Source organism: Zootoca vivipara, chromosome 5 (genome assembly GCF_965207765.1).
Source record: "Zootoca vivipara chromosome 5, rZooViv2.hap1.1, whole genome shotgun sequence".
Taxonomy (NCBI): domain Eukaryota; kingdom Metazoa; phylum Chordata; class Lepidosauria; order Squamata; family Lacertidae; genus Zootoca; species Zootoca vivipara.
Window position 1 is genome coordinate 12948721 of NC_142588.1, and position 27514 is coordinate 12976234.

Genomic DNA, 27514 nt, shown 5'->3' on the forward strand with positions numbered 1-27514 from the left:
TTTGAGCACAGAGGTATTAACCACTGTACAAACATACAACTCACCTTACAGTTCAGATTGAATTTGTTTGTTCATAAGACATAACAAGATCACATAGATTTTCAGTGTACCAATACAATCAAAGCCATTAATTCATATCCCATATCCCCCCCCCAATAATAATTAAGCACACGGGTCTCTACAAAGTTTGTTCCAATTTTCTCCAGAGCTAATGCTAAAATAACCAAACCCGAGGCTATCTACTGTGCACACCCACACCCACACACCAAGAAGCAGAATAAGTTGGGAGAGAGAATAGAAACAAAATTTGGAGAAGGAGCTGCTGGTGGTTGCTTCTTTCAACCCATCTCCCCTTATCTCTCTTTCTTAGTGACTCAGTTTCCAGGGAAGGCTCAGCTGTCAAGAAGGGAGGGGAGATAAAACACAGGTTGAGAAAGATAGCCAGCAGCTCTTCCTTCACTGGGTGTGTAAGTTGCGATCCCATGATCCAACCTTCTCTGCCTCTTGGCAGAGAAGCCTCAGCAGATAGAGGTGGCATGAGATAGGATTGCATTCGTATAGCAAGTATAGCCCACTTCTGAGTAACCTAGATAGATTGTTGAATTGCATCCAGGATGGTGGTAACAACTGGTATTCTGACAAAGATTTTTTTTAAAAAAATGGGCCACTGGGCAGCTGCACAGTAAGTGGATATGAGCTTTTACAGCTTGGTTGCATCTTCATCAGTGATTGTAACTAATGAAGCCCCTGGGGACTCAAATTCTTGGAGAGCCAGGTTGCATTTGTTCCTATTGGATGAGTCTTAACTTTAGGCTCAGGGGTGGACTCGGTTATCTTCAAATCCATTAACTGCTATTGAGTGAGGACAGGAGTGTCTGTCCTCACAACCTTTTCGATCCTTGGTTCTCCTGCATCACTCAGGTGTTTGTCTAAGTGTACCCCACACTTTCTAGACAGCATCTTAAAAAGCAGAGACATCACCTTGCCTACAAAGGTCCGTATAGTTAAGGCTATGGTTTTCCCAGTAGTGATGTATGGAAGTGAGAGCTGGACCATAAAGAAGGCTGATCGTCGAAGAATTGATGCTTTTGAATTATGGTGCTGGAGGAGACTCTTGAGAGTCCCATGGACTGCAAGGAGATCAAACCTATCCATTCTTAAGGAAATCAGCCCTGAGTGCTCACTGGAAGGACAGATCGTGAAGCTGAGGCTCCAGTACTTTGGCCACCTCATGTGAAGAGAAGAATCATTGGAAAAGACGCTGATGTTGGGAAAGATTGAGGGCACTAGGAGAAGGGGACGACAGAGGACGAGATGGTTGGACAGTGTTCTCGAAGCTACGCACATGAGTTTGACCAAACTGCAGGAGGCAGTGCAAGACAGGAGTGCCTGGCGTGCTATGGTCCATGGGGTCACGAAGAGTCGGACACGACTAAACGACTAAACAACAACAACCCCACCCTTTGGCCAAAGTAGGAGGACTAAACGGCAAGGAAGGCTGAACACCTCAACCTTCAATTAATTGACTTGAAAATTGTATCTAAAATTCAAGAGCCAGTGTAGTGAACACAGTGTTGGGCACAGGTTAGGGTAATCTGGATTCAAATTCTCACTCAGTTAATCTTGAAAATGATCATTCACCCTTTCTCAGGCTTGCCTATCTTACAAGGTCTGTTGGGAGAATAAAGTAGGGTGACTTCATGAACGTTGCCCTGAGCCACTTGGGGGAAGAGCAAGGTACAAATTAGGTATAAGTAAACTCAGGTTAGCCCTGGGTTCCCCCTTTCTAAAAATCAAACCAGTTTTAGTTGCTGTTGCAGCATTCCCACAGAGCGCTCCCACAGAGCTCCTTTGTCTTCTTTCCTAGATTAGTCACAAGGGAGATTCCATCCAGTCTGGTATCACACAATGGATCAAACCATGCACACAAAGCTTTGAGGCCCATCAGATTTGGTTATGTGCTGATATTCCTGAATTCAGGCAACTGAGGGGCAAAAACCACAGACGAAATCACACAAAAACCACAGATGAAGTCAATGGGGCCCATAAAATGATACCATATATTATAGCAATAGTAGATCAAAAACATGTTTTATGTGCTGTTATTGCTGTAATGTATCATCTTTCTCCCCCTATCAAGTTGATCAGTTATATCATTTATGAATTGGGGTATATTTCTGCAAGGAGTGCTAAAATAATATATAACAACAACAACAACAACAACAACAACAACAACAACAACAACAACAACAACAACAGAATCATATTCCCAGCACTGCTGAAAATGTTAGCAAATTGAAAATAGTTTCGTTTTTGTCTCCACTTTGCAGTTCCTTTGAAATTCAAGTCACCCGAGTTCTTGAGTTTGGACATGACTGTGTCCACCCCAAGCAAGGAGATTTGTGTAACTGGAAATATTGAGGGTATTCTCCTTTTCCAACCCCGATTTAGAGGTTAGGCCTCATGGGGGGCTCCTTACTGCAACTAATACCAGGTATTCTTAAAAAATTAAATCAGGGAGGGGGGGGGGAACAGATTCCTCACTAACTAGAAATGAGTCATAAGAAAATGGCATGTATGATCAACAAACAATTTTTCTGCAGCTGGACTCTCCCAGGATGCCTTCACAACTGCAATCATGACTGGAATGGAACCCAAACCAAACAAATGTCCACGTATTACTGGAAATGTTTAAAAAATAATACAGAGGCAGGAAGAACAGCTGGGGAGGAAGTATTTGCTTTTGGAATCTGAGTTTTGACCCACATGTCTCGTGGGAGGAATAACTCAGCAGTCTTTGAGGGTGCATTTGTGGGTCACGTAAGATTAAGACCAAATAAATAAATAAATAAATAATCCATCCAGTAGCACCTTAGAGACCAACTAAGTTTGTCATAGGTATGAGCTTTCGTGTGCATGCACACTCCTTCAGATGTATCTTCTTCAGTGTATCTGAAGAAGTGTGCATGCACACGAAAGCTCATACCTATGACAAACTTAGTTGGTCTCTAAGGTGCTACTGGATGGATTTTTTTTTGACTATGTCAGACCAACACTGCTACCTACCTGTAACTAGTAAGATTAAGAGTAGGAGATGTGGCAGCTGGGCATATGGCAATGACACCATTTGAATACTAAGCCCTTTTCTTCACACATGCCAACTTACCCCAAACGCAGGTAGAATTGATATGGTGGAAAAATGAAAGATGCCAGCTAATTGTGAAGATAATGGATGTTTTTTTTTGCGGATTACTACGGCACACTGCCATGACCATTGACAAAATCACAGAAAGGAACATGATGAGTTTTTAGGAAAGGCCGCGTGCCAATACCATTTCTGCCTGTATGAAGCTCATGTTAGAATGAGAGCAATCAGACGGCTAAGAGAGCATGGCCGTAATAAGGAGGTGGGCTGGAGAATACACAGGGGTTCTTCCTGAGTTATGACATGCTTCCACTGAAACATGGGGGGGAAGGCAATGCCTTTATCTATTGCAATTTTGTATAAATTGTGCAGCTACCGGATCCCTGTTTTGGAAGATTGAGAAAATCCCCCTTGGCAGCTGCCTCACTGCATTCCTAAACATCAAGAGAATAGGTAGGGAAACTGCTGGCGCAATGAAGGTTAATACACTCCATCTAGGACACACAAGGCCTGTTCTTATGGGTTCCACATGTTGGCAATTCCACACACCAGTTGTACAGGGCAAGAGCCACCCAACACCTAGAATCACCCTCACTACCCAGAAAGTCTCCATGACAATGCTGCTTGTTTGTAGTAGTGGGCACCACTGTAGCAACTCTCTATTTGATGTGATGAGCAACACTTGTGTGTTATAACAGCCACATGTAGCCTCCGCAGTGTGGGAAGTGCTTCCAGTAGTTCCCATGTGGTGGCCATAAGACCTACACCTGGAAATGAAGCACATCAGGGTGCACACTTTATTTTCCCTATGGTTTCCCCCCTATTATTATTATTATATTTATATCCTGTACCTTGGAATTCGAACTCCTTGCCAGTTGAATGTTTTGGCTCCTGAACATCGCAAACCCAGAGGTGATTGTTCCGGTTTGTGAACGTTCTTCAGAACCTGAACGTCCGTCACAGCTTCTGTGGCTTCCAATTGGCTGCAGGAGCTTCCTGCAGCCAATCGGAAGCCACGCCTTGGTTCCCAAATGTTTTGGAAGTCAAACGGACTTCTGGAATGGATTCCATTTGACTTCCAAGGTACCACTGTACAACAAAACATCAAACATTAAAAAACAGAATATCTTATACATATTCTATCCCAGTAAGAAATGCAAATATGGGAATCATAGAATTGTAGAGTTGAAACGGACCACAAGCATCTTCTTAGTCCAACCCCCTGCAATGCAGGAATCTTTTTCCCAGTGTGGGCCTTGAACCTACAAACCTATGATGAAGAGTCTCATGGCCTAGCAGCTGAGATGTGTGCAAAGACCATCACCTCAGAGCTTGCTCCAGCTGAACGCCCCACCCTACACTCCTAAAAAAAAAAAGGCAATTTGCCACCATATGCCCTGTGAGGATAATATCAGGAGAGAAAGTGGAGCAGGCAAATAATACAGTGGTGCCTCGCTTAACGAATGCCCTGCTTAACTAAATTTCTGCTTAACAAAATGATTTTTCGAGCGGAGGTTGCCTCGCTAGATGAATTTGTTTTATGAAAAATTCGTCTAGCGAATCACGGTTTCCCATAGGAATGCATTGAAATTCAATTAATGCATTCCTATGGGCAAAATAATAATAAAAAAAATTCAATGCATTCCTATGGGATTCGCTAGACGAATTTTTCATTATAAGAAAAGACCCGTGGAACGAATTAAATTCGTCTAGCGAGGCACCACTGTACATCAGAAGAATTGGATGGGATAGTTGCTGTATTTCTTACTGAATATGTGATTACTCTGGGTTAAGTTTCTATGAGCGGCATTCAGGTATGAAAAACAATATTTTTCTCATACCTGAGAGGAATTCATCTCTGAAATAAGCCGACTCCTTGCCAGTGTCTGTTGAGCTCTGGTAGCAGCAGACCGGGTGTGTGTGATAATCCTGACCTGCAATCATGGGATATCTTATAAAAGTGGTGGTGTAAATAATTGCTGTGCCCATGCTGAATCAAATGGCTTTAATACTTCAACAAGCTTTTCCCACAGTTCAATCACTTCTTCTCTGCCTGCATGATCTCAATGCATTCTCAGTCATGTTACATGAATGTGGCATGCAGCATGATGCATGACCCAAGAGCAGGACAGATAAAAGGTGTGGGGCAGCAATAGAAGCTTGCAGCACCCCTAGAAATCAGGCTCTTGAAGTGGCTGGATCAACACGGTCAACTTCTCAGCCTGATAAACTCTGTGGTTTTTTAGCTGCTTTCTTTGTTGGCCTTTCAAGATCCTTTAGTTCTTCACAAGGGGATAGAGCCTATGAGGGATGGAGCAGAGGCAGAGGCTCAAACGGGTTCAGTTCACTCCCAACCCTTGTTGGAAAAAGTTTCTCACAAGGAGCTCTCCGTGGTGCTGTAGCAACTAACCTGCCTCTGAACTCCTCCATTGGACCAAAACAGGATACAGTGGTATCTCAGGTTACATTACCTTCGGGTAACGTAATTTCAGGTTGTGAACGCAGCAAACCCAGAAGTGTTTACTTCCAGGTTTCACTGTGGGCACATGCACAGAAGCGTTCTATTGTACCGTGCACATGCAGAGAAGTGGTGCCTCTGGATACGGATTTTTTGGGGTAAGTACAGACCCCCGGGATGAATTAAGTTCATATCCGGAGGGTCCACTGTATTGGCAAGGTTGAAAACTGCCACTGCAAAATACTAGCCAAATAACATAATTTGGGTGTGCTGGCTTAGGGAATAAGCAGCTTATCACAAGTACCATATCTTGTGTGATCACAGCACAAGATTTGACTGGTCTCCCAGTTCACTGTTACTTTCAGTTCTTGCCAATTTAAACACTGTTGCTGAGGGTGGGAGTGGCTAAATATTTTGAGATCCAGCACAGCAAAATTACTAAGGCATTATTTCCTGAAATTCTAACAGAACTTTGATTTAGCTTCCCCCGATAACTGCATATAGGATCAGAATGCAAATGGCAAAAAGAAAACCCCACTATCAGTCTGTTGTATGAGGTGGATTACACTCATCATGACATATAATATAACAAGCAACACTCTGGACAAGTATAGGCAACAGCCGTTTCTGGCACAGTCACAGCAATAAAAACCGCAGTTGGAAGGTCAATGTGATTTGGCCTTTCCATAGGGAGTGTTCTATAAGCAGGTCTTAACGGCACATTTTCTTTTCAAACATGTGACCAATTAATAAGGGGAATTAACCACCCCAGGTAAATAAGAGGATGTGTGCCAGCCAGCTGAATTTGCTTCTGCCTCCAGGGTTAGGTACAACACTTGGTTCTTTAAAAATAGATGCAAACCACCCACGCCCTAACTCAAGATCACTTGGGACATTGCAGGGACTTTTTGCTCTGCAAGAGACTGGCGGCAAATTATTTCCTTGAAAATGTTGTTTTTTGAAAAGTAGTCTATAGATTAATTAAGCTGAATGAATTAAACCATCTGAACGAACCATGCCTAAAATTCATGGGTGAGATTGCAAACCTTTGGAGCAGGGGTAGGAAAATCCTGTATTTCCATATCTTGTTGAATTCCAACTTCAGCCCCAACCAACATGCCCAGGAATGTTGGGAGTTGGTGTCCAGAAACATCTGGAGGGCCACAAGTTCCCCATCTCTGCTGTAGAGAATGCCAGATAATCTAAACATTACAAATAGTCCTATCAACCAGGAGAGCTGGACTCATAACCATAGACTTTAAGTTAACAGGTGAATAAAAAGTATGCCATTTGGCATAGATTTGGGTGAGACATCAGATGGGCTACCATGATCATCAGGTAGAAAACAATTCCAGGAAAAGGAAAGTCTAGATTACAAATCCCAGGTAGGCAAATGCAAAGGAAGAGGCCAGACTGCTTTAAAAATAGACTTGGATCAAGCCATCTCTGGTTTTGATGGAACGCTTGGGTGCATACTGAGCTGGCACTGAGCTGGCATGCTAATAATACACTTTTCGTAACTCAAGCACATTTCCCAAACCGTTGCAAGTCCTGATTTGATGATAACAGTTCTAGTGTACTATGGCAAAACCTTGAATGAGTTTCAATATGTCAGAGAAACCACCCACAATATTGCTATTGGAGCCATGAGAATGGACAAAAAGCTAACAGATAAACTGGAAGAGATGGATTTGAGGAGGCATGCTGTAGTTTCCAATGGTTTAGGTTCTTAAATGGGGAATGGACAAACAGATGGTGACAAGAGGGGAAAATGAGGCTTTTATTTTGAAGTAAGCTATTGGTAGTATGTCTTATGTACAGTATGCACTGGGAAAATGTATCTATACTGAATCATCCCCTATGTGTATTTGACTAAACTGTGACATCTACTTTCTCATATTACAGGGTTTTCCTTAAAATTTTCACTCTAAACCAGAACCTTGCAATTATGAAGACGCCAGGGACGTATGCTTTGTACGTACGTATGAGTCACTTGTTCTCATGGGACAACGAAGTACCTTTTTGACATGGTGGGAATTATTCCATCATTGTCCTATGAGTGTGACTTGTGACAACGTAAGCTCTGATCTTGCACGACATTTTCAACATGTTTACATTCTCGATCGCTTTATCACTTTTCTACCATAAACAAAGAAAAGCTCCTTCTTTCTGACTATCCATAGCTCTATCTACTGGAATCCAAAAACTGTATGATAAAGTCTTAACAATTGGAACATTTTGTACAAATATCCTACTGTATGTCAGTGATACAACTGTTAGTAATCCACAACTAAACTGAAAACAACTTCATTCTTTGGTTAACCTTTATCTAAGCCAGAATTCTGGTGGTTGGGCTTAATTTTAGGCCTAAAACTTCAAACGTCCACTAGGATGTCACAGACTGAATTCCGATCCTAAAGAGAGAAGGGCAACACCACCAAGACATAATAAAGGACGTAGGACCACCTAATGAATGTATGGTGCCAGCCTACATACCTTGTCACCCACCAAGCCAAACATAGCCCAACAGGTGGCAGATAAGCTCCATGGTTTTTCAATCCTAAACAGGCAACAAAAGCAAGATACTTACTGATTCTCTTCTCAGCCACTATGTATACCTACAACTGATTTGGTAGGTCATACACACAAACACAAATGTATTCACACCAATTCAGACAGTGCTTTAATGTCTTGCAGACCGCAGAGGAATTTGGTTAGGTCACTGGTTGTAAGATTAATGCTACAAATTTTATTTTTATTACAGGAAAGAATAAAAGTTTATTGAATGTGTTACCAATTTCCACGTCAAGGGTGCTTCAGTATAATACTTATACTCCCCTCCCCTAAAATTCTAATGCACAGCTATACAGCTACACATTTTGGGACCTTGATATCATAGCAGAATGAGAAGACTGGAACCATTTTTGCTCTCTGGGTAGAATGGTTTCTAACAAAATGATAGCAAATATTTATTGTAGAGTTTCCTGTTTTCAGATTTAGAGAGGAGGAACTCTGAAGGGGTGGTAAACAGTGATTAATCCTTCTTTTCGAAGCAATTTTAATGTACTTTGCAAAACAATCAAAGAAGGGAGCCTTGCACCTGCATTTTCATGCACAAGCTGCCAGAATTGGATTAACAGATTAGTACTGTGACCGAGCATCAGGTTCTGTACATAAGATGGAAACAACCTAACGACATATGGTTCCTATACATCCAGATTTGAAAACTGTAATTTGCTTTATATGGGGCTCCATTTAAAGAACCTTTGGAAACTTCTCTTGGTCCAGAATGTGGTAGCAAGGGTGTGTTGACTAGTGTTCCTCTTTGGCACGGGTCTTCAAACTACGATCCATGGCCAGATCCGGCCCGCCAGGTTCCTGAACCTGGCCTGCCTGCAAGGCCTGGGGCTTGGAAGCAGCCAGGCGGGAAGAGCCCTGAGTTAAAAGCATGCACATGTAACAAAGCCCTAGTAACACGGTTGCTACTGCTGGGGCCGGCTGCTTGATAACAGCGCACTGCCCCTTTAAGCCCCTTGCCTCACCCTCCACCCCTCCCTTCAGACCAGCTGTGTTCTCCTCAGAACAGCACTTCACCTCGCAGGCTGGTTGCCTCCTTAACTCACGTGTGGGTGCCATGCGGCGGCCTTGGCAACCTTAAAAGTTAGGGAAACACCAAAAACACAGGCAACATATGCAAATAGAATTAGCAAGAAAAGAAGTCTGGATCACAACAGTTTATTGTACAAGGGAATCTCCCATATAAATAGTGGTGGGTTAATCCTTAAAATAAAGCTATCCTCCGAAACTTCCCCAAGTTTGAAAATAAACTTCAATGCAGAAAAAGTCATATGCATGAGGAATGACAACATCAAAAATAACCCAGAAGAAATGAAGTATAAAGGTACCGTATTACTGGTAGCGCCTGTTGTGTGTGTCTTCTGGGTAATATTTTGAAACAAGGTGTTTTTTTTTTTAAATGCATGAAAAAAGAGCATGTTTCTGGCACCTCTTTAGTCCGGCCCCCAGCAGTGTCTGAGGGACAGTGAACTGGCCCCCTGTTTAAAAGGTTTGAGGACCCCTGCTCTTTGGGATCGTTTAAAACCTTTTTACAATAGCTGCACTGGACCAGGAGACCTAAAGGGATATATTTTCCCACCCCACTCCTTCAGACATATTGGAGGCTCTTCCCTCTCCACCCCATGGCAGCTGAAATATGGCAGCCTAAGAATTTTTTTTGGGGGGGGGTTGCGGGCCTTGCCTACACTATGGACCTCCTTGCCTCAAAATATCTGTTTAGTCCCCTTATTCCAGGAGGTTTGAGGATTTTTAAGGAAGACCTCTTTTTAAGCTGTTTTACCTGCTGTAACTTGTCTGCTTTTTTCTTGTTGAACTGTTTTATTGTATTATGGCATTCTGTTTTTATGATTTGTTTTGTATACTGTTGGATTATTCTTCGTGGCTCCAATTTTGTAAATGCAAGCAGAAGAGTGGGATATAACTGCTATTAAGTATATAAAATTGTGGAGATTTTTAAGCAGAGGTTTCTTGGCCATCTGTCATGGATGCTTTAGTTGAGTTTCCTGCATTGCAAGGGATGGACCAAATTGTGTAAGTGGGAGGACGCCTGTATTAGGAGAAATTTGCACCAAAATGCTGATGAATTTTAATGAGCACATCAAAAAAAACGTAGACAGATATGGAAAAAATGTTAGAAAACTGGATTTAAGATTGGAAAACAGAGAAACTGAAATTGAACAGATTCACCCAGCTGATAAAGTCAGGGCCAGCACCAACCCTTAGCATATAGGGCATCTGATGGATTCTCTGCCACTAATGACTTCTCATGGTGATGCCACTTCCAGGTCAAGATAAATCAAGATGGCAGACCAAAACATGACTTTGGCATGACTTCACCCAATCTTTGGCATGATGAGTCTAAACTCACAGATTACACGATCCATTAAAAAACACAGTATTTTTTTGTTTCTAACAAATCCTGGGCAGTGTCAGCCCCCCCCCCTAGTTATATATACTAAAAAATGGGGGAGCATCTCATTTCCCTTTTTGTCCTAATAAACCTTTAAAAAAAACACACAAAAAAACAATCTGTCGTGCACCTTGAGGCCCATTCCACTTATATCTGCAAAACACTTCCTGCTTTGCAGACCAAAGTGTCTAGGGGAGCAATTGCACAACTAGGAACAACCCAGGTTCCTAAATATCTTGTCTAATGCAGGACTAATCCTAAGGAGGCAGCTTCTTCAAGCAGTGGATGCTTGGTGAGCAGAGAGCAAAGGTGAGGTGTTTGAAGATCACCAGTGCTGAAGACCTGCTTCAAATGGGTGGGTGTGGGGCGGTATCATACTGTATTTTGCCTCAGGCTGCAAACTGTCATGGGTTGCAAGACCACTTGAGAACTTAAAATATTGTTCACCATCTGGCAATATTTTAGTTGGGGCTAATAAACATACTGTCCTAGTATCTGAAGAAGTATCTGAAGAAGTGTGCATGCACACGACAGCTCATACCAATGACAAACTTAGTTGGTCTCTAAGGTGCTACTGGAAGGATTTTTTTTTATTTTGTTTGTCCTAGTATGGATTTTGGATTTTCTCTGCCACTGTTTCCCTCTTCAGGATGCTGCTGCATTATTTTTGTAGCATCTTTCATAGCAAGTTTGCCCTCCACTGATTGCTTCCCATGGCTCTACCTTTTGGAGTGAGTTATTATGACATCTGGACCATCTGGCTCTGATTTCTATTACTCACTGGATTTTCGATTATTTTCATAGTCTGACAATTTAGAGGTCTGGCAGTGAGTGGTTAGGGTGTGAATGGGCATGTTTCAACATCTGCATTCCCCTTGTTTTTCCAGTTCTGTAGCTTCCCTTCTCCTCTCCAGCCTGCTCCTCTTACTATTTTTGCAGGTTGCAACTGGGAGTTTTCTTGGTTCAGAACTGCACACTTTTGGCACAAGTCAGTCATAAATCATTTTCAACCACTCCCTTCTGGCAAGGGTGGTTTCCCACTAGCACTGCCTCTGGGAATCCAACAGATTTAGCTACATTATTCTTCATATTGAACTGATTTGAATCTTGCCTTGCTACAGACTTTCCACAAATGTAAGCAAGAAGCACAGCTTAGCCCACAGCTTAAAACAGCATTTATGCATACATGTCAAGAGGTGCAAAGGCTGAGCATCCAGAGACTTAGGCTCCCCTATTCAAAACTGGAAATTATCCTTCAAAACTACTAAAATTCATTCAGTTTCTCTAGGAGTCTCAACTCTGTGAAAGTCTCTTGTTGAGATGCCAAACTTTTCAGAAGAAGGGTCACAAAAGGTCCAGCAAAGAATATTGTATAGATGCTGCTATCCAAGTTCATATTCCACCCGACTCTCTGGCAATTGGGATGTCCTCAACAAGCATAATACTAGGCTGTTCAGCTGTCTTGAGCTTGTGCACTTACAAGCACACATAGTATAGTACAAGATGGTGATACACCTGAAGCAATTTTAGGAGGCTGTTTTGGATGCTACCCCCATTTGAAATCCCAATCTCATGCATTTTTATGTTGAGATTTGCTAAAGCAAACAGACAGGAAAAGCAAGCTTTGTCAGAACTGATGTCATTTCCTAGAATCATTACTATGCCAAGACATTGCAAAAAGATAATGCAGTCCTCAGTGGCTTTGCAAAGGGGTACAAAATGACCCGAGAAAGGATGCAAAACTTGTAACAGTTGGCTATGGATGATTCCCAGTGATGGATGGGATACTTGCCAAAGCCCCTTGCCAGACAGCCATCAGCAAAGCTCCTTTTCTGCCCTGGGAAGAAGCAACAATGGGAAGGTGCAGTGAAAGTAGCACCATTCACACCCTGCCCTGCCCCCAAGGATGAATCTCCAGTGTGCCTCAGAGAGTCAGCTAGTGCACAGAGGCCATAGCTGCACACCCAAGGAGGAGGAGAAAAACTAGGTCAGTTATGAATCATTGGAGATCAGTTGAGTTGACTCATTGCGGTGTCTGCTGATTATATGTGCTACTTTGGTGACTCTGGTTCCTTGCTAAGCTCTGCTGAGCAATCGTAAAGCATTGAAGAAGCACGCTCCTTGCATTTTGTGCTATTAGAAGCTGCCTTAACTTTATTGATGGGGAACCCTGTTTCTGTTTATAAATTGTGTACATTTGCAAAACAAAAAAAGGATGGGAACAAACATTTGCAAATTTTAAAAGCTGTGCATACTATTTAAGGGGAAGACAGAGGAGGGATTGAGCGAGCATGACTGTTCAGGCATATCCCCAATATTTAATCCCACATACTAAAAAAGAAAAAGAAAAAGTTTTATTATTCTATGTGACCCAATGAAACTGAGTTCAAAGCCCAATAGATTTTGGGAGTGTGCACCAAATACAAAATTCAGTTTGGATCTTTCTTTGATTACTCAGAAAGTAGCTGAATCCTAAATCTTGGGTAGGTTTAGAGATATTTGGCCTCTTCTCACGTGCAGGGGTTATCTTTCAAAGCATTCCAAACTGAACTGGGCTGTTTACATTCCCTAAGTCAGGCATGTCCAAAGTCCGGTCTGGGGGCCACTTGTGGCCCCCACAGGGTTTCAAACGGACCCCCCCCGGCAATTTTGAAAAAGTAATCTCTCGTGGCCCCCGAGTGCCTGCCCACCAAAGCCATTTCCTTTTTGCAGGCTCGTCACAAGCTCTCCCCTCTGCTTGAGGGGCGTGGCTAGCCCCCACGCCATTAGGGAGTCCCTGGCTGTGTCACTCCTTGGGTCGACCAAACTGGTCGGCTGGGGGGTGTGCGGCTAAATAAATAAATAAATAAATAAATAAATAAATAAATAAATAAATACTACAGTACACGTTCATATGTCGATGCTGCAGCAATGGGGGTGGCAGATGGGCCGCCGCCTTGACCCAGTGCCAGATTTATGTATAGGCTAAGAAGCCTAGGGCCTCTAAATCTAGGGGGCCTCACCAGCCGGCCCGCTCCCCAGTGGGCAGTCTCCCCTCTCCCAAAATTGTAAACCCAAGACTTCATGCAAGGGCAAGGCAACTCAGGCCCAGCAACTATGAGACTCAGGGCTAGCCAGTGGGGCCCAATTTGAAGCCGTGAGGCGCAACTTGATTTTTTTAAAAAAAAAAATTGGTAGGGCCCCAGTTCACAGCCAACGTCTTCAAAATCTTATAGATATAAATAAAATCCATCTAGCTTGCCCTGGTGCAGGGGCCCCCTTAGGAGCTGCAGGCGGGGCCCAATTTGGCCAAATTGTTCCAATTGCCTTAAGGTCAGCCCTGATGAGACTGTGCAGGGGTTGGACTGGTGTCACTATTTAGAGTACAGACTCAAGGACTTGTTATGGAAATAAAGGAGGGCACTTATTGGAAATAAGTTTTGTCACCTCTTTCCCCAAAACCCCGAGACAATGAGCCCAGCCACCTTTTATTCACAGTCGCATAAGCACTACACTACAGCATGGCCATAGTGTACATACAACCGCTGAAATATACACCCAATATGTAGCAATGGAGATTTATGTTACTGCTTTATGAATGAACAATGTGTTTTATTAATGGACTCTGTATTTTGTGAATTACATAAGAGCCACCAATTGGGAGCTCTAGAATCTGACAGCTAGCCAATTGGGTACTACCAAACAGCGAACCCTATTGCTGAAAGCAGGTAACCAGCAGGGAATGCTTCAGCTCAGCCTTTGCCTTGTTGACTGAACACCCCCTGCTGTGGAGATAATGGAGAAAGCTTGTAAATTGTAAACCTTCTGGCATCCTGGTCAACTCTATTATACCGGTGTAAACCCTGGTGCACCAGAAGCCCAGAATAGCAGCAAAAAAAATACGTTCATAACAAATAAGAAAGTTTTGAGAATTTAAATTCTAGATTAAAATTGACTACTTATTTGAGAAGGGGATTGTAACAAAGCCCTCGTCAGGAGACCAAAGCACTCGTCAGGAGAGCTATGAGATTCAGGCGAGGGTCAGATGCCTTGTCAATACCAGCAGGTATATAAGAGGACGACGCAGCCTGCCCAGGCACCAACACTTTGAATTGTGCTTGGAAACCCATCCCTCCCTCCCTGGCTCACTGTGAAGCGGCAAAGCAGGAGCCGCTTACAGTGAGCTGGGGGCCCGTCTCCCTCCCTCCCTGTCTTGCTGTAAGCGGCTCCTGCTTTGCTGCTTTATAGCGAGCCAGGGAGGGGGACGGACGGGAGCCGTGGCTCCCTAGGGGACAAGCTGCACAGGTTTGCCAGCACCCTGGCAAAGCGGCATAGCTTCCCCCATCCCCCAACAGCTCGGGGTAGTTGGGAATCACGGGGGTGGGGGTGCAGAGGCATAGGCAGGTGGGGCGGACCACCCCAGGTGTCATCGCTGAGGTGGTGACATTTGGCACCTACCCGGGACTCCCAAGCCTACCTCGAGCTGTCGGTGTGTGTGGGGAGGTGACAAAAAAAATTCCGCACCGGGTACCACCTGGGCTTGCTATGCCTTGGAGCCAGGGCAGTCCCTGCTTGCTTGGTTGGTTGTTCGGTGGTGGTGGAGAAGCAGTGTGCGGTGGGTAAGGCATGGAAGGTGGAGGAGGGTCAAGAGCGGCAGTGGCAGCAAGGCTCGGGGAGCGCAGTGCCTTCCTTCCCATCAGAGCAGCCCTGATCCCATTCCTACTTGCATGCAAGCAGGAGCGGACAGAGATCCCATCAGAGCAGCCCTGATCCCACTCCTACTTGCATGCAAGCAGGAGGGGGCAGCGATCCCTCAGCTGCAGCCCAGAATATTTCAGTTTCACCCTTTGCATTAGTGCAGTCATGTTTTTCCCCCCAATTGAGATGAATACATTGTAAAATCTCGGTTAATGCCAGTTGGTCTAAATCAGGTATAAATATATTTGGGCACAAGAAGTATACTTGGTATTATGTTCCTGTTCATATGTTGTGAAGTTAAAAGTTGACAGACAACCTTTATTACTGTGTAATGTACTTTACAATGTTCCTGACATATATTTCAGCTTTCTGGATTTTTATTTGCATAAAATCGTTGCATAAAATCGTTGCATTTAATTTTAATGATTCTAAGAATGTCAAGCAGAATGGTCGGGCCTCATGCATGTTCACTTCATCAGATCTGGCCCTCTTTGCAAAAAGGCTGGACACCACTGCGCTAAGCACTCCATGTGGAGAGGAGAAGGAGTGGAGGAGGGTGGAGCTTTTTGGCTGACATCTCTAGTGTCAAACCAGGCAGTAACTTTTCCAGGGTTCTGTTTATTACTTCCAATCACAGTGCTAGTCTTCCTGTCACAAGGAAGGAGGAACTGCCTCTTGTCAAATGAGCACAACAACAACTCATCCCCAGTGAACTGTTCTTTAGTCATCATAAACCCTGCATCAATACATTTTGAAATGTTCAGGTTCCCTGTTTAGGGGAAACTGTACCATATTTGCTGTTTTATGCAAATCTCTCCCCAAACCACGGGGAATCCCTTTTTAGATTCCCCCTCATCAACTTTAAAGCTGTCCTTTATCTAACACAATATCCCATACCTATCCTGAAAATTGACAACCTTTTTATTACTTAGGGGCATCTCAATGGCAGAATGTTCTCATACAAATTACGTACAAAACAATATGGGTGGGGGGAGATAAGTGATTTTTTTAAAGGTGCATTTTAGAAGATTTACAGAGCAATCCTAACCATGTCTGCTCAGAAAGAAGTAACTCTTACTGAATTCAGTGGGGCTTACTCTCAGGAAGGTGGGGTTAGGCCAGGCATCCCCAAACTGCGGCCCTCCAGATGTTTTGGCCTACAACTCCCATGATCCCTAGCTAACAGGACCAGTGGTCAGGGATGATGGGAATTGTAGTCCAAAACATCTGGAGGGCCGAAGTTTGGGGATGCCTGGGTTAGGCTCACAGCCTTAGATTTTGCCTTTTGGTTGCAATCCTAAACATGACATATTTGGAGAAAGGTCTAGCTGAAATCAGTGAGATATACCTTGAGTAAACATCTCGAGAATTGTAGTTTTAATGTGAAATACAGTGACATTTCTATTTGGGGAGATTCTAATGGTTAAGAGACAGGTTTTTATTTTATTTTCTTTGTTCAACATTTGTGCAACCAATGTTTTGCTTCTCGTCATCCTCAAGAGAAAAGGAGGACAAAAACAATGGGCACATGCAATTCATAACACTGATTTGGTCCCATGTTGCTTGTTGGGGTGAGACTTCAGCCTGATGTGCCTTTGTATCCTGAAAATCATTGTAACATCTACAAAAGTTTCCAGTCCTTGCTATTCTTTGTCTCTTGTAAGCAGATACTTTAGCTGAGCCAATTAATGTTTAAAATATTTCATGTCTAGATTAGCACAATGCGTTCCTTCAAGACTCTTGTTTTCTTTTTACTGTGTTACAAACTAACACATTGAAAAAAGAAGCACTAATTCTGAAACACAGCCTTGAACTTCCCGACTATTATCTTCTCCCCACTGTGGGAAGTTGGGAACTGATTATTTATGCCTGCATTTCCTCTCCTATGACTGTTATCTGCTTCCTGCTCTAATCCACAGAAATACCATACGTTTCTGCTTATGTGACTACTTATAAAACTTAGCCTTCTTAAATAAATGCCTTTGGTGTGGGGATCTTGCTTTGTCAGCAGCAGCTGAAGAATTTACCTGTTAAGCTGAAGATCTTAACATTTGCTTTTATGTTTCTCCTCATAGATGCCAGGCTAGGGACCTATATGTCAGACTGAAGAGGGATCCATGTCAACTAGAGTTTATGCTGAGTTTTGTGACAGAAATGGCTGCCAAGGATACCAGGCCCCCCAGCCTCACTTGTGAACCGCCCTGAGACCCCTGGGTATAGGGCCGTATATAAACTCTAATAATAATAATAATAATAATAATAATAATAATAATAATAATATACCCAAGTTTAGGTATCTTTGCTTCCTTAACTTTCCAGTGCCACCAATTCACTCAGAGTGCTTTGAAAAAGCCTCCTAGCACAGAGATGGACACCAGCACTTGAGACAGGATGAATTATAAACTAACATTATTGTTTTATTAAAGGGATGCTATAAGAGAATACTGATACTCGGGCCTTTTTTTTTTCCAGCCAGAGCTCACTGGAGATCGGTTCCAGCAACTCTCAGGTGTGTGCCATTGCCATTCTAAGAGTTCGTGGTGAGCTCCAGCACCTCTTTTTCTATCTAGAAAAATAGCCCTGCTGGTACTTACATTGGGTACTTATTGACAGTTTCTGAAAACTCAGGAGACCATGTTCCTAACATCAGATCTCCAACTCTTCAAGTGGCTTTTACCTCAGGCCAATTTTCCTGGACCTCCACCTCAGGCAATAACTCCCCAACCCAGTCCACCTATTGGGGGAAATCTGCTTCTGTACCCCAAAACTCTACTTCTGGATTCTTGGACATTTTAGACCATTTGTATGACCTTCCTCTGGTAAGAGGATAGCCTCTCAGGCTACCTCAGCCACCAACTCCTTTCTCTGACCTTCCACAGACGAGTATTATTATTATTCCTTATTAAATGTCTATACTGGCCTTCATCCGAGGATCACAGGGCAGTTTTACAATATAAAAACACAAAAATACACAACACAGATAAAACACTGGGCATTCTAAATAACACACTGGCTGTTAATATATATAGGCCTATATATATAGGTTTTATTCCTCACACTTTCCTCATCAAGCCCTTTATTCCCACCAACTTTCAGCAAGAACTACTGCGACAAAGGCTTACAACACCATAACAGAACAAGGCCTCAAACTCTGTAACAGAAATCGCAGAACATTTTATCCTTTCAGGTGCCACAAATATAAACAGGTTTTGTATCTAATTTCTCCACAGCCGCCCTGAGGGAGGAGGTGCATTTAAAAGTTGGACAAGTTGGTTAACAATGATACAGTAACAATGATAACAATGATACAGTATAAAAGGACGATATTGTGATATAAGAAGTCTATTTCCTGTTTTACATTATGTTTTTGTCTATTTTCAGTTCGAGTTTAAAGGAGAGATAAAGTGGGGAAGTTTAAGAACCATGGTTATTTTTGAACTTAGTTTCCTCTGTTGAGATCAGAGGGCTAAGAAATTGAAATACATAATTTTTTCCTCTATTATTGATGTAATAAGCTATAAATGGTCAAGAAATTATTTCGAGGATATGAATATTGGTATTGTATGGTAATGGAATGTAGGTATTTGTGTTTTCGCAAGTTTTTTGTATGTTTTTGTATGTCTATACGTATGTATGTATGTAGGTATGTATGTATATTTGCTGTGTCCGTGATTGTAATAAAATATAATATTTTTTTTTAAAAAAAAGTTGGACAAGTTGAGTGTGGCTCTCCTCATCCTTCTAAGAGCTCCATGAAGGAAAGGTGGGGTATTAATGTAAGAATAAATAATAAAATGCCTAAGTCAACTCTGCTGGCTTATACAGGACATGCCCACTTGTCGCTCCAAGTCAAAAACTCTGGAAATGTTTTGAGTTTGGTTATGGTTTCTAAAGAATGTCGCAACTAGTACTTCAGCACAAGCAGTTCTCATGTGGCATTGCATACCGCATCTAGAAACAATTTAGAGAGGAAGTAACAAGTTCCCTCTGCTTCTTTTTCAGATTATTTCCCTTTAGGAAAGTCAACAAGGATGCAGATCTTCACATTTCTTGCTGACATATCAAAACCTTTCACAGAATCATGTTGGGTCAAGTAAACAATCTCTTTTCCTTTTTTGGTCATGCAATAGGCCATTTCTTTCTAAGAATAAAGAAGCGTCCTTCTTTTTCCCCTAGTATTGGAAGACTTACCATGTTGGACTAGGGTTCACGAAGTGCACATCCTCTGCTCTCATCTGAGCTCTCTGACTCCCTGAAGGCTCTTTTCCAGGAAACAAAGGGCACTTCCACACTGACATTATTATGGGACTGGGATTCAATCGCATATCAGCCCATTTAAGATGCACAGTTATAGATGAACGGGATTAACAATTGCTGGATGCATTGTTGTATCATTTTCCTGCAAAAAATTTAAAAATTAAAAATTGAGTGATTGCTCATTTCAACATATAGAGGGCCATAGTTTCCCCATTCCTAATCTAGGGATCAGATGGAAGGTAGTAGTAGATCTATACCTGTTTCCCCCCGCTTTATATTTGTAAATACAGCCAACAGCACAAAAACACCATAAGCCTCTAAGTGCTTTCTCAAATAAAGGAAACAATTCACTTTTTAATCCTGATAGCAGCCAGTTGAGGCAACATTATCTTGAGGATCCAGGAATGAGTTTAACTCAAAAGGTGAGGTGAAATGTGAGGAGTGGAATTTGTCATTGCACTCTTCTGTCTGTGCAAGCATTCTTGGGATGATTCCCCTTCTCCGTGGTGGAACTTGGGGTCTCAGATTTCAGTGGCGCTCTATGCAATGCCAAAATCCAGTGCCCTCCTACCTCTCGCCTTATAGTCTTCATCATAACTACAGCACCTCCGAGGCTCTACCCCTAGTGCGACTGAACACGTTCCGCTTCCCTAAATCTGCCTCTGCCCTCCTCCTCCTCCTCCTCCTCCTCCTCCTCCTCCTCCTCCTCCTCCCCCCTCCCCTCCCCCCTCCTCCTCCTCCCATGTGCTATACTGGGGGCTTTTTCAATCCGCCCCAGCCATTTAAGGAGAGCATGGGTGGGGAGAGGTGGGGGGGAAAGCCCCCTTGCCCAAGTAGAAGTCCTTGTTCAGGGCTTCTGCCGGCAGGGCTGGTTACGAGGTGAACCCTGCATGGTGTGTTTTGTTTTGCATTGCACCAGGATTTTGGGGTTGTTGTTTTTTTGGTGGGGGAGTTGCCCTAGGTCTTCCAAAGAGTTTTACAATCAATAAAAAGCTTGTAATTAAACACAGAAATGTTGCAGACTGTTTCAGCGTTCCCATAACAAAATAGCAACCACTAACAAAAGTATTGCCCAAAGTAAAGCCACTCCAGGCTTTACTTGTGTCAGACTTGGTTCTTGTGTATAACTGGATGAATTCAGTTTTGCTTCCTTTTTAAGACAGGTGTGTAGCTTTCAAGGACCTCTGGCTGAAAAACGGAATAGAAACAAACTCTTAACAGTCATAGATCGTGAGAGACCTCTAGCAAGGGATGTGCAAATATGTCAATTTTGGCTGTCCAAGTCTCCAATCTTTTCAATCTTAAACTCTGTTCTTCATATTTCACACACACACACACACACACACACACACGCATATACATCAAACAAATCCACCTGCATTTTAGTGTGGATTTCTTATAGCATACTTATTTTTGTAATCAGTTTTGACTAATGCACTTTTTGCAAGCAATTTCCCTTAATAAAATTAACGGTAATTGTAGCTTGTAATTTCCACTACTTATATGCATTTTTGTGCACACTTTACTCTAGTATATGCACATTTCTTGTTATACATGGCTGGAGATCTGAATTGCACAATTTGGAAAAATGTGACTTTCAAAGGATGGTTGTGTTTCAGTTCAAAAAGTGCAAATTTGGTAAGTTTGCCTGAATAAAAAAAAATCTCTCTCCTTGCTACCTCTAGAGTAGCAGTAGCAGAAGTACATCTCCCAATTGTTCAGACCTGGAAACAAATGGGACACAAAGAATAACACTTTGTGTATCTACTCTGCCCTATAGGTTGGCGGGTTTATGGGAAGGGCCACTTCTGAATGAAAGAACACATGTTTTGTTTCCAGAAGACCTGAGATTCACCTCTTAGTATTGTCAGTTAAAGGGATAAAATGGGAGCAGGGCTTGGGAAGAGTCTCTGTCTGAGACCCTTGAGACCCAGCTAGCGTAAATGGTTTGAGGTTAGTTAGGTCCCTGTCTTAGCTCTTTATATGTTGCAATATTTCTTTATATGTTGCAATATTTCTGTGGGAGAGCACGTGCTTTGCAAGTCGTGTAAGGGCCTAGGTTCAGTTCCTTGCATCTCCATTTAAGATGGGGACTTAGGCAGCGTGACAGACAGCTGCAACCTCAGACAGCTGTTTTCAGTTAGACATGACAGCATCGGGCTGGAAAGACTAATAGTCTGATTCAGTGAAAGGAAGGTGGGCACTGATGCAGAAACAGGGAGAGAGGGAACCTCAAAAGTAAACTGGAGTTATGTTCGATTTAGCCCTAGTTGTGTCTCCTCTAAAACAAACACATAGCTTAGTGCAGGGGGTCCTCAAACTTTTTAAACAGGGGGCCAGTTCACTGTCCCTCAGACACTGTTGGGGACCAGACTATCGTTTGAAAAAAATATGAACAATTTCCTATGCACACTGCACATATTTTGTTAGTGGAACACAAAAAAAAACAGGAAAAACAATACAATATTTAAAATGAAGAAGGATTTTAATCAACATAAACTTATAAGTATTTCAATGGGAAGTGTGGGCCTGCTTTTGGCTAATGAGAGGGTCAATATCCGGTTCCATATTTGTCACTGCTAGTCGTAGCAAGTGATGCAAGTGTTCATCAGTTAGTCGGGATCTGGTTGGAGATTTCAGATGTTTCATTCAGGGAAAAAGTCTGTTCACAGATGGTTGCAATTTTGAGTGCATGGTTCCTGAGATTCAGATGTGTCTCAGAGGGGAGAGATGCATAGAAATGAGTGAGGCTGAATTCTGTATGTAGGGCATTAAATTTCTGCACCCAATTTTCTGCCACTGCTGTGGCAAAGGAATCTACTATCATTGAAATAACTAAATTTAAATTATGTGAAAACATGACGATAAAAAAACCAGCATACAACAGAAAACCTTATGTGGGCAAGTTTCAGATTTAAGCAAACGATAAGGCAAGGCAAGGAGCCCTCTTTAGGAAAGTATTTAATCACTGATGTTTTAATGTATTTTTAATCTTTTGTTAGAAGCCGCCCAGAGTGGCTGGGTATTAAGGAGGTTAAAACTTAGTACTCTGTTTCTAGTTTGATGTAGGTGCTGTGAGTCACATGTATAACTGTTAACAATACATTTTAACATGTTTTCTTTGTGCACTCTCTATTTCTGTATGCTGATAAAGAGGTGCCAGAAACATGCTCTTTTTCATGTTTTTTTTAAACCTTGTTTCAAAATAATATCGGTAGCCAGAACAGACACACAACAGGCACTATCAGTAATAAAATAAGTTACCTATACCTCACCTTCATACTTCATTTCTTCTGGGTTATTTTTGATGTTGTCGTTCCTCATGCATATGACTTTCTCTGCATTGAAGTTTATTTTCAAACTTGGGGAAGTTTGGGCAGAGAGCTTTCTTTTAAGGATTAACCCACCACTATTTACATGGAGATTCCCTTGTACAATAAACTGTTGTGATTCAGACTTCTCTTCTTGCTAATTCTATTTGCATATGTTGCCTGTGTTTTTGGTGTTTCCCTAACTTTTAAGGTTGCCAAAGCCACTGCATGGCACCCGCGGGTGCATTAAGGAGGCAACCGGCCGGTGAGGCGCTGTTCCAGCAGGCATGGAGCCAGCCTGAGGGGAAGGGAGGAGGGGAAGGGCTGGCGTGGAGGCAACTGGCTAGCGAGGCGCTGGTCCGGCAGGCACGGAGCTGGCTTGAGGGGAAGGGAGGCGGTTGGCGTGGAGGACCCTGGCGGGCCGGATCTGGCCAGTGGGCCATAGTTTGAGAACCCCTGGCATAGTGGTTATTTTTTCAACCACCTTTCAAAGGTAATGAAATCTTCCTGTCCCTTTATTTTATGACGATAGTGCTGCTATCAATATGGGGTGGGGAGCAAGGAAGAGAGCAAATGTTTTTTCTGATATCCTCGCATGTCAATGGATGAGGTCAACATTCCTAGCCAAAATAAAAGATCTGGAGCAGTTGCAGAGTTAGCTGCCTGGGTGCCTGGAGCAGCAGCCATACCATGCACCCGGGGCATACCATGCACCCATGCCTTTTTGTCACCCCCTTCAGAGATGACACCCGGGGCGAACCACCCGCACCGCCGCCCTTCCTATGCCACTGATCTGGAGGTATTTGGAGGAATGGTACACCATGGTGACCAAAAGAATTTCGCTCTACTGATGACAGCTACTAAACTGAATGGTCTCTGAGAACCCCTGGCATAGTGGTTATTTTTTCAACCACCTTTCAAAGGTGTTTACTTTGTAGGGTTATGCTGTTATGTTTGTACCAAATCTTATGGTACAACCGCCTTTCAGCTTTACAATCCTGGGTTGTGGTGAGAGAGGCAACTAACTTGTGACATATAAACTGCTTGGCTAAGTTAATAACAGCACAAGCTCCTCCATGTTTACTCAAAGTGGGAATGAACCAGAGACATCCGTAATATATTCCAGACTTTTGATCTAACAGTAATTATAACAAGTCTGCTTCAATATTTCATGTCTATTTTCTGTGTGATTACATTTAAATATTTTTTTTAAAAAAGTACAGATGTATGAATCTGTTAATTCAAGCTTTTTTCACTTTCTCGTTTTTAAAGGCTTTTCTTCAGTTTGTCATATTTCTGCAACAGTTTGCGATTAAAAAAAAGTCCACATGAACATTTGTCAGCAATTTTGGGAGTGACTCCAGCCATGGGTCAAGTGGGGCACTGGCCAAGGACCCAGGAGCTCTGAGGGGGGCATCTCATTGACCCCAGATCAACCACAATCTGCTGACCAGTTCCTGCTAGTTCTAACATTAGACAGTGGACTATTCCCACAAAGGTCTTCTTTTCAACGTAGGATATGTTTGTGCTGCAGATTTCACCTTTAGTAAAATGCTCAATTTCTTAGTCATATATCAAAAAGCACACACCTAGTGGATTGTTGTTGTTGTTGTTTAAAGGTGCACAGATGTGCCACAACATTGCATTATTTGCTGGTGCTCATGTAGTACAGACAACTTATGTCAACAGCTGCAATGTTATTCTTGTTTGTGCACACACACACACACACACACACACACAACCCTCTGACACTCATTACATGTAGATAGGAGATCACAACAGTGTTGCTGAAACGTTACTTCTGGGAGAACTTTGCAACGGCTAACATGGTTTCTTATTTATTCGACGTCTTGTGCAGAAAGTCCCTCAGTGATTAATTTCCTGCACAAATAAATGACAGTCTGAATGTTGCCTCGTGAAGGTATGTTACGATAATTCAGGTGTGGGGAGAGCGTACATAAAACGTGTTTATAGCAAACAGTTTCATCATCGTGCGTATGGTTTGAGGTTGCCTCATGTGAGTGATTGCATTGGTTTGAGTCTGTTCACCCAAATTGCATCAGTCCATCTCCATTTGCCATGGTCATACAGCTTCCTTTGTTTATGCTCAAATGCCTACTAGTTTAAATGCAGTTTATGGAACTGCGGTTTTACGCTGAGGCCATCTCCTTGCTACATAATTGTGGGCTGAGTTTCTAAACAAGCTAGGATGAGACTTTGAAAAACTCTTCAGAATGAGTGGGTGCTTTCGTAGGCCCATACTAGTTCATTTCCTTTTGCAGAAACCACCACATGCCACAGGGTTCAGATCTAATTGGGGATTATTACTATTATTATTATTAAAAAGCTTAGTAATCGTTCCCTCATTTTCAACCAATCAAATTCAAACTTCCCCCATCTGTATGTAAAATACTAGGCTTTATTCACAGACGAAAGTTTTCTTGATTAAGCTAAAGGTCAATTTTTTAAATCTCTTAGCTCCACTACTTCACTTTCAAATGAACTGATGAATAGACACACTTCTCATAACTGAAGCCATATTTGCTATGATGTATAATTGTAATAGGAACTGGGGAGGTGGGGGAGAGAGAGAAATATTCAAGGCAGACATTTCTCCTAAGGGGAAGCTATTGTGTGTTAACCTGCAAGGTACTTCAAAAAGCACTCATACTCAGGTTTTGATAGTGGTAAGCAAAGTTACTGAAATGTAAAAAAGTGATCAAAAGGCAGGTGACTGATCAATAGACAGTCTATTACATGCCTAATAGTACAAACTGAGCTCATGGCTGTTTGTTATCTGCCAGGCATAGGCAAACTCGGCCCTCCAGATGTTTTGGGACTACAACTCCCATGATCCCTAGCAAACAGGACCAGTGGTCAGGGATGATGGGAATTGTAGTCCCAAAACACCTGGAGGGCCGAGTTTGCCCATGCCTGTTCTTTGCTCTGTGTACGTGGGAAGTGCCTGGGCACCCTTCTCTTTTTATAGCAGTTTTTTTTAGACTTTCCAACTCTCAACCCAACTGCTGTCATGTTCTATAATAACAATAACAGTATCCATACAGGTAGTCATAGACATCAAGTTGGTGATCGACATAAAATTATCAATAACATCGCATCATGAAAAACACATGACAACTAACAAATCAGTGAATTGAATTGCTAAGTTGGCTGACTCAATCCTCAGGAAAACCCTGGGAGAACCAATATGTTTTGAGCAGGCAGGTAAATGTTGATACTGTAGGCACCAGCCTGATTTTTACTGGGGGTACATTTCAAAGAGCAGGTGCCACAACCATAAAGCCTTGGTTTTTGTAGACATAAGGTGAGCCTCAGAAGCATGTTTCTCCGAAAATAAGACATACCCATAAAATAAGCCGTAGCAGGATTTATAAGCATTTGCGCAATATAAGCCATACCCCGAAAATAAGACATAGTGATAGGCGCAGTTCTGGAGGGTGCCAAGGAAGAGGCAAGGCTGGACACGTAATAAAAAATAAGACATCCCCTGAAAATAAGCCACCGTGTGCTTTTTTGAGGAAAAATAAATATAAGATGGTGTCTTATTTTTGGAGAAACACGGTAGCTCTGCTAAGAGTGTTTCTCCTGAGGAACATAGTGTCCAAGCAGGGTGTACAAGGTAAAGTGATTCCGAAGATAATTTGATGCCAAGTTGTGTAATTTTGCTCCTTCAAACTTGTACACCTTTGCTAAAATACCTCCTGTTTCTGCATTAGTGTATTTCTTCATTCCACTAGTAAATGAGCACAGAAGCATGTTCATGGCTACTCTTAGAGACCTAGAGCCTTCCAAAGCTAATTCAAGTGTGTCAGTGATAAGCAAGGGAACTCCCACAGCCCAACATTTCATCCCATGGATGGCTTTGCTTGTTATATGCTGGGGTGTTGCCCTCTACGATCAGGTAAACTTCATGTCCTGAGTTTTGGCTGTTAAGTGTGAAAACATCTCATTTTTATACTCAGGGTGCCTTGACCTACATATGTGATGTACCAACCAAACTCTGGCTTTCAAAGTCATTTTGATTGACAATCTGTTTTCCACCCTTCAAATTCCACTGAAGTTGCTCTCATTGAGATCATAGACTGCATTCTTGTTATCAGATCTACAAGTATCTATTTTGCTCTTTACCTGTGATACAGCTAACCACTCTGTCCTTCTTGGCTCCTTCCATGTTTTGGGCTTCCATTCCTCTGTTCTTTTCTACTTCCTCTCCTATTTGTTTGGGTCGCCATATTAAAGAAAAGAAAATAGAGAGACCAGGACACCCCAAAGTTGTTTAGCTTTTTAAAATACAAAACACCAAAAAACCCATGATTTTTCAATTGACTTGCCTAAGATCCAGGACAACGTGCCATCAGAAATTCCCCCGGACATCAATTCTGCCTTTAAAATCCTGGTAAGGTCCAGGCATATGGCAGCCCTATATTTGGTGATCACTGATTCAATATTTCTAGAGGGGAAGTTCCTCAGCAACCTTCCTCTGTCTAGAAGACTCACCGAATCATGGCTTTGACTTCCACAGGTAGATGGCATCAAGCAATGTCTCTCCAGCCAGTCTCACCTCTCCATCAACCTGATGGATAGATGAATGGATACAGATGAATGGATACAGAGGGAAGAATTGTAAAGTATATTACTGTATGGTCTAAACCTACAGT

The 27514-nt window shown here is 42.5% G+C and overlaps 1 long non-coding RNA gene across 1 annotated transcript; it reads right to left on the reverse strand.

The window, feature by feature from the left end:
* Positions 1 to 1459: 1459 nt before the first annotated feature.
* On the reverse strand, positions 1460 to 23001 carry LOC148685568 (uncharacterized). Its single transcript, XR_015949971.1, has 4 exons — positions 22800 to 23001; positions 20635 to 20712; positions 19459 to 19666; positions 1460 to 1984 (listed from the first exon to the last, which is right to left on the reverse strand). It is a non-coding gene; the product is annotated as an uncharacterized LOC148685568 (long non-coding RNA).
* Between the last annotated feature and the right edge of the window lie 4513 nt (positions 23002 to 27514).